The sequence below is a fragment of the Nestor notabilis genome, unplaced genomic scaffold, assembly GCF_000696875.1.
Source record: "Nestor notabilis isolate BGI_N333 unplaced genomic scaffold, ASM69687v1 scaffold33049, whole genome shotgun sequence".
In the NCBI taxonomy this organism is placed as follows: Eukaryota; Metazoa; Chordata; class Aves; order Psittaciformes; family Psittacidae; genus Nestor; species Nestor notabilis.
This window is the reverse complement of record NW_009942939.1, coordinates 1-8,109: the sequence shown is the minus strand read 5'-3', so window position 1 is coordinate 8,109 and position 8,109 is coordinate 1.

The following is an 8,109-nucleotide window of genomic DNA, read 5'->3' as shown; positions in this document are numbered from 1 at the left end:
ACTAACCCTCTCCCTACACCAACTCCAGATCAAACACAATTCTGGTCATAAACAACAGGGTCTGGACAGCCACCTTCACAGTCCAGAGTGTGGCAGTGAATCATCCCTCTTCACAGAATTAACAGCGTTTCCCTGTGCCAAATCAGAGCAGCTCACTCTGAATGTTTGGCTGCAGTCAGTCAGTTGCTGTTCACAATCACACTGTCATTCACAATTAACTATGAATGGAAGAGCTGTTTCACCACAGCAGTTTTTCTTTCAGGAAGCAAAATTAATTTACAGCAGTGTAACACTAATAATACTCCCACCCCTGCTCCCTTAAAAGAAAACGAAAGGCCTTATTCAAGCCCCCAGGAAATTGCCAAAAGATTTTCACACTTGGGTTCCTTGGCACACTTCAGACATTTTGATCTGGGTGTACAGTGATGCAATTCAGAACTTTGCATTATTTTAAAGCATTCTCCCTAATAATCTTGGTAGGCCTAATGGGTTTGGTAAATTAAATAAAAGCAATAGGCTGGATTTGCTAGCGTAAACTGCAGTCAAAGGTGACCTTCAGACAACTTTTAAGCTGGCTGGTCTTCTAGAGGACAATTTTTAGGGTCAATTGTTTGGTATATAATGCAGCAGACAGTACCTATATAAACAGCCTTATGAGCACCTTCTGGCAACCACGACACTGTGGTATAGAGGGATACCTTGCATTTGTTTTCACTTTTCCAGTCATAGCTCAATGCCAGGGGCTGGGAGAAGGATGATGAGCCAGTGACTCTTCTTTGCAGGCAGGACACCTAGAAGATCAAGCGCGCTGGACCACAGAGCACTTGCATATCAACATGTACCACTGCGTCACAACTGGAAGCTCTCTCTTAGAGGTCCTAAGGCTCAAGTATTCTCCCCCATCTCCCTAGTATTTTAACAACTTTGTTTGTAGAAACTATTATCCAGTGATCAGGTCTGAGGGCTTTGACTGGGAAGTCAAAACATAAGATGAAAGACGTTGCCCCACTATATTTACAATTTCTTCTTAGATTGCAGTGATTTGCTCACAACAAACTTTATTTCTTTGCAAGGTCTTCTGACATAAAATTGGCTTTAGCATCCATCATTCAGTCATAGTTAGCTGCCAGATAATAAAAAAGCACAGGTAGGAAGAACAGGGTTAACTTTCTTTTAACTTAAAGCTTTCTTTAAGAAAAAAAATGGAAGCAGCAGCTGGGGAGAGAATATAATAAAATCAGACAGGAAGGATGAAACATGCGTTAACTTCATATTTTGTTGAATGACCAAACAGCAAACTCCGCTCTTTGGGTGCTGACTGATAACTCCATTACTGACCCATTTAAGAAAAAGATAAGCCTCCATTCTTAACTATGATTTGCAGGCCAAGACGTTCCCAAGAGAGGTTGCCTGAGGTTAGGTGTCCTTAACCAGCCCCAATCCAGAGCAAAGAACCCAAGCCTGTCTGAGATCTTTGGTACATGAGCAGCTCCATTGGCATCCTGAGTGGTCCTGAAGTGCAACAGCCCAAAAAAGAATCATGCCAACTCACACATTTCAAGAGCCAAGTCACAGGCTCCAGCAAAATGACAAACATTGTTTAAAAACATGTTTGCTGAAGGCCTTGTTGGTGAACGGGTCACTTGGCAAAACTGTGAACACAAAGCATGCTGTGCAGCTGCCTAAAAGCTCAGCTCTCCTGTTGCCTGAGCAAAACCAGGATACAGGAGAAATCGGAGGGTTACAAAGGATGACCAACAGGACTTCTCTAATTATGTTGTTCCATGGCCTTGATGCCAGCAAAAGCTGCTGGGAAATAGCTCTGATTTCTGCTACTGATGTAAACTCTCCAGCCTTCAGAGCGGAGCTTTTCTCTTCAATGCTCTTTGGACTTTTCCTGTCCTCTTTGAAAATGCCATGCTGAACTTTTTACCTTCACTTTCCCCTGCGCTCCATTTCTTCCATAATTTCTTCTTCTAATGCATGCTGTCTCATTTCCTTGACTTTTACCACTTAGGATATGCAGACAGCAGTAGTGCTGATGCTAAAAGCTTTCTGCTGTCAAGGAGGCTGACATCCAAAAAGGGAAGATGGAGAGATCTCTGACTAGCATAGAAGTGAATTTTGTGCATTAGAGGATCTAAATCTTCCCTTTACTCACTTGCAAAATATCTAATATTATGATACTATTTTCATTTCCAGCTTAACCTACAAGCTCAACTTCAGATGCAATCACATGGGTAAAAGTGGAGGAGAGCCAGCAGTACCAAAACCACATTGCTTCTTGGTTTTGGTAGAACCCAGAAACTGTCTAGCTTGCTTATCCCCCAAGGCTTTTAGGTTGGAGTCAGAACATATTGGTTTCCCAGATACTGAAGGGTGATTAACTGCATTTGTATTCCTGTATGAAGCACTTCTTACTATGTTTAAAATGCTGTCATCTGAAGTTGAAATATTGGCAGGGAAATCAAACTCACACATGCTTTTTTTTCCTATAAGAAACAAAATTACCCAGAGTAAAAAGAAAATTCAACACAATGACATATAATTGAAAGCACAACTGTAAATTAGTTATTTGAGCCCATCACCTCTTTGAAATACATACTTCACCAGATCACAGAATCACAACATAGTTTGGGTTGGAAGGGACCTTCAAAGGTCATCTAGTCCAACCTCCTGCAATGAACAGGGACATCCTCAACTATATCAGGTTGCTCAGAACCACATCCAGCCTGGCCTTGAATGTTTTCAGGGATGGCGCATCCACCACCTCTCTGGGCAACTTGTGCCAGTGTTTTACCACCCTCATTGTAAAGAATTTTTAACTCACATCCAGCCTGAACCTCCCTCTTTTAGTTTAAAACCATTACCCCTCATCCTATTGCAACAGGCCCTGATAAAAAGTCTCTCCCTGGTACTCAGTCAAAGCTAAATCAAGGTACCAAGAGAAATTCTACTGATTTCAGGAATGGGGCCTTGGCTGAAAACCAGAAAGCACACAGGCATAAATGCAAATTCAAGCAATGCTGCAAAAATCCCTAAAAGTTGTGACTCAACTGCAGCGTTAGTTTGCTAACTCCCTCTTTCTTTTATAAGACACCCTTGCACATTAAAGAAAAAATACTGTGAAACAGATACAGGACACAACTGCCCCCAAATATTACTGCTTATGAAGAAATAAAGATGCATTTCGTATTACATACAGTAGCAAAAGCAGCCTACCTGCAATCTCTAGGCTGTTACTGTCAAGAGAGAAATCTTACTTCTGAGGCTTTTTTAAATTGTATAATTCTAACCCTACTGCCTGCTCACTTGCTTCAAGGGCTGAACCTTTGTCAGTTACCAGCTGGCAGAGTTCTCCACTGCAGACATCATCATTAACATAAGAATCCACCATTAAATAACACAAAAATGGCTAGCTTGCAAGAGAGTACCTTTAAGCATGTATGTGCATTTCTGTGTATACAAATGTGTATATATTAACTGGATTGCAGAGCACAGTCTTGTGTCTACTGCATAAGAAGCTTGCTCATAATGTCCCTGACAACCAGAGTTCTTAAAGAACAGCATAGAATTATCCATTATATCTTTGCAAATTTAACAGAATACTTGAACATTTAAACTTGTGCATAAGTCTCTTCTTAGATATCAATTGTGAGAGATTTTGCCTTCTTTTCAGCTTTTTTTTTTAATATATACTGCATTAGCAACACACGCATTTGCATACAGTTGGCTAGAGGGATGTTTTTGGCATGTTTATATGTGAGACTCTGTATTCTCTCCTGGAAGTGTTGCTGTTTAGATCATGATCACTTACATCATTAAGTGATTTTAAGTAAAAACCCCAGCCAATTAAAAAATTCTTTTGAAATCTTGTGATTTATTGTGATTCCAGTCCAGGCTGAGGAAAAGTCGTATGAAACCAAGAAGTAAAGATAAAAATGAAGGCCAGCTTTGACACATCATTCTGTAGGTATTTGGGTATTTGTGTAGAGTGACATGAAAGACAAAAACCTGTAACTCCCTTGCTGCTGCAGCCAAGGAAGAAGGCACATAAATGGCTGAGCTCCAGAAAGAGATCTTGCTTGACCCTTTGCGTAAGACGTATCTTCTGTGCATGCACCTAACAAAGATCAAATGCAAAGATCAAAGATCAAATGCAGGTAAGAGGCTGGTAAGAAAGATGGAGCTCCCACACAGCAGGGCTGCAAAGCAGCACCCTACTGAGACAGCAGCTGCTGCCAGGCAGGTGGCCTCTGGTCAGACAGTGATGGTGGGCCACCATGCTTCATGCTGGGTTTGTCTTGCAAGTGCCTGAGCACCTGGACAGGTATCACTGATACTGTCACTCTGCTGGTCTCAGTGGATGTGCCACCTCAACACTTCTAACAGCTGTTTTAAGTGAAAGATGAGGAAAATGATGAGTCATGTTTTGAAACCAAAACGCTTTAACTCACAAGTGCAAGACAGACACTCTTGAAATGAACTGTAAAGCAGTTTTGCTTCCAAGAAGTTACTCATTTGAGAGTAATTCACCTTTGCTTCTACAGTTTCATTTACAACTGTGTCCTTGTTTTTCATTTAGTATTTTATGTCAATTAAACAACCCTAATTTCATGGTGATTTATTGTGTACCCTTTGCAAGTAATGTGTAACTAGAGGAAACTGAAAACTGCAACAAAAGTAGACTTTATTACTGTGAGTACCCCCAGGAGCTGAAGTACTGAAGACAGTTTGCAAAGCTGGAGCATTAAGCTGTGAACTCTCCTTGGCAGTGACAAAATTTGAGGTTTGTATTCTCTATCACCTAGCAGAGCTCGTGACCAGTAGACAAGCAGCAGATCCCAAGGCTCATCTATATTTCAGTAGTACCACTTGTTGTAATAGAAGACAACACATCACACAATTAGGTCCATAATCCTTCCTACAGCTTTCAGGTACTGTGAGTTCTGATTTTAAGGGACAACATAAACAGGAACCATTTTGATAACACTGGAGAACTGCATCTGTAAGTGAACAGAACCTGATATTTCAGGTTGACATTCAAGCAGGCGTACAAGGAGAAGCCATGTAATAAGGGACCCAGCTTCTTCCAGTGGAAAGTGACTTTCTGAAGGGTCTGGAGCACAAGTCTGGGGTTGTTCAGTCTGGAGAAGAGAAAGCTCGGGGGGACCTTATCGCTCTCTAGAACTACCTGAAAGGAAGTGATAGCCCTCATTTTTTAAATGAAGCTGGAGAGAAAATGTGGGTGACAGGATGGTAATGCGTTACTAAGATTTCCACTGGTGTCACCATTATGTCATAAACTTATCCCCTTACTCTACTGTTCCTGATCCACTTCTCCCTCTCTCTGCCACCTTTGAACATAGCTGATATGGCTGACATATCCTTTCGAATATCTTGATGTTCATTTTAACTTCTCCTAGCCAAAACGTAAACCCTTTCTTCAGCATTATCACCAACACATTATTTAACTGCTTCCTCTCTCCGTCCCTGGATGGTTAATTTGCATCACAATCTTGTCACCCACATTTTCTCTCCAGCTTCACTAAAAAAATGAGGTTTCATCTTTTGAGAATAGTGTATAGACACCTCCCCACATTTTTTTCATGCCTGTTTTTGTACGTATGTAGAACCTTACAGAACAAGTTTGTGGTCCTAAAACCAGGAATATGGACAATATGCAAGCATTTTCAAACTGACTGTTTATTTGAGGTGCTCCATTTTTAAGATTTCTCAATAAAAGTATCCCAAAGGGAATCAATCTGCAAAAGGGCACTGAGATAATCAGACTCAATAGACACACTGGAAATGTTTAGAAAAGAATATGTTATACACAGGAATGTAGTGACTATTGTTCCTAATACTGTCATTAGTCACATATAAATGTAACAAAACACAGAGCAAAGCAGATTTAGGGTTGTTCTAAATCCATAACTCTGAATGCATCCCTGATCAATTTACGCAGTGTGTGGAGAAATTCTGAATTACTGTGCAGCATCCATATATACTAAGTAGCGAGGGAAACTGCATTATGGCAGGGGGGGTGGAACTAGATCATCTTAAGGTCCTTTCTAACCCTAACTATTCTATGATTCCATGAAACTGTGCAGTGAGCCTCTTTTCTCTGGGAATTGCCTCAGTCACACAAAGACATTGTTTCCTGCTCAACAGATCATGCCCTGAATTTATCTGATGCAATGGAGGACATGAATTCAACCACCACGTTTCTTTCCCCCTTCCTCTTATCATGGTTTTTCCTCTGATGTCTGAATATGCATTAAAAATAAACAAAGAAAGAACACCAAAACCCTCCCATTTCTACCTAGCTGCACTTCCATCACTTCTGCAGAATGCAGTATGTGCTGACAGCAGTACAAGTGCAAAGGAAAAAGGAGGTGTAGGAAATCAAGTTCTGCTGATGCTAACTAATAGTCCTTCTCGGCTTCTCCATTAGCCTCCAGGAAGGCATGGCTTTGCATGCAGAATAAATGAAAGAGTAGGTAGGGCTGCCAGATCTCCAACTTAGCTGAAAGCTGATGGGTGAGATTCTACTCCCTGTCTTGTTGGCCCCTCCTAGTGCTGTAGGAAGCAGGCTATTTGCTAACAAGTAAAGTAAAACCCTACCAGCCTTCTTCAAACAGAAGCACAAATTGGAGAAGAGAAAGAAATGAAATGGAACAAGGCAACAGATGGTGTTAACTTAGGAAAGAGGAATGAACAGAATGGTTACAGACCCTTGCCTGCATTCATGTAGGTTATGTTATTGCCCTTAAGATTTAGTTCCTCTCTACCACGAAGTTTACAAATCATGGGGTCAAGTAAGAAACAAGTTTCTGTTAAAATGACAGATTTGTTCCTTTGCTACACAAATATTGGCGTTATTTCTGATAATCTACTCACAAAAGTGAAGCAAATCTAAATAAATAATAAATGAGAAAAAATCTTCAGCTCTGTTTCACTCCAGTTAGCAGTTTCCAGACCTCTTACAGAGCAAGTGGGATTCAGTTCCATCCACCAAAAAAGCTCATTACTCTGATCCAGATACTTATCCACGCACCACTGCAGTAGTCGTTTCAGATTTAGGGGGTGCTGTTCCAGAGGGAGTGACACTGCACTGGTTTGGTGTGGAGAAGCTTTACTGATGATGGTGATGAGCAAGACACATGAGCATGGGTGTGGAGAAAGGGATAGTCAAGGGAGGTGTTTTGAAAAAGCAAAATTAGGCTTGCTGTATATTTGCCGATAAGCATAGCACAGTTGACAAGGAAATACTGAAGAGGCAAAGGTACCTGGTAACACTGGACTTAACGCTGTTTACAGTGGTCAGCCCCATCATAATGTATAGCTCCAGGAAAAGTTTTGCAGGGAAGAGAAGGTGTATCTGTACCCATCCACTGTAACTATAAGTTAACCATAAGGGTTAACTGTGGTTGGAAGATACGAAAAAGCAGCAGCATTTTACAGTATTTCTGGCCTCACCCAGCAGTATGTGCTCCCCATTTTCAGCAGCCTCATAGCCTATTTTCTCTCTGAATTATCAGACATTAACAAGTGTCTTTTCCACTCTCCACTTTGACTGATCTTTCTAATTAGGAGCACCGAACAAACAGATCTGAGAAACAGCCTGGCAGCAGCAAGCAACCTTGGTTCACTGCACACAGGGCGTAGAAAATGCTCTGCTCTCTTAAGGACGATGTGAAAGCTACAACCAGTGACTCAGCATTAGCCCAGTAATGGCTCTCCAGGGAATCTGAGACAAACCTTCCAAGCATTCTTGCCTATTTCCTGTGCACAAAGGAATCAGACAACAAAAAATACCCCATGTAACAATTCCTTGCCTCTGACAAACATACTACTCCTATCAACTAATGATTAAACAGTGCTGTCAAGCTTTGCCTTGTGATGCACATCTGTGGACACATCCAGGGTGAAACTAATACTGAAAATTGTGATTTTTTTTGTCTAACAGCTGCACTCTGTGCCACGCATTTCACTAAGCACAGGGTAATAGCTTGACTCCCTTAGGGACTCGCTGCTGGAAAACAGAACATCTCCTTTCATACGTAAAGCAAGGTCATTTGATGGATGGACCACTCAGTGGATAAA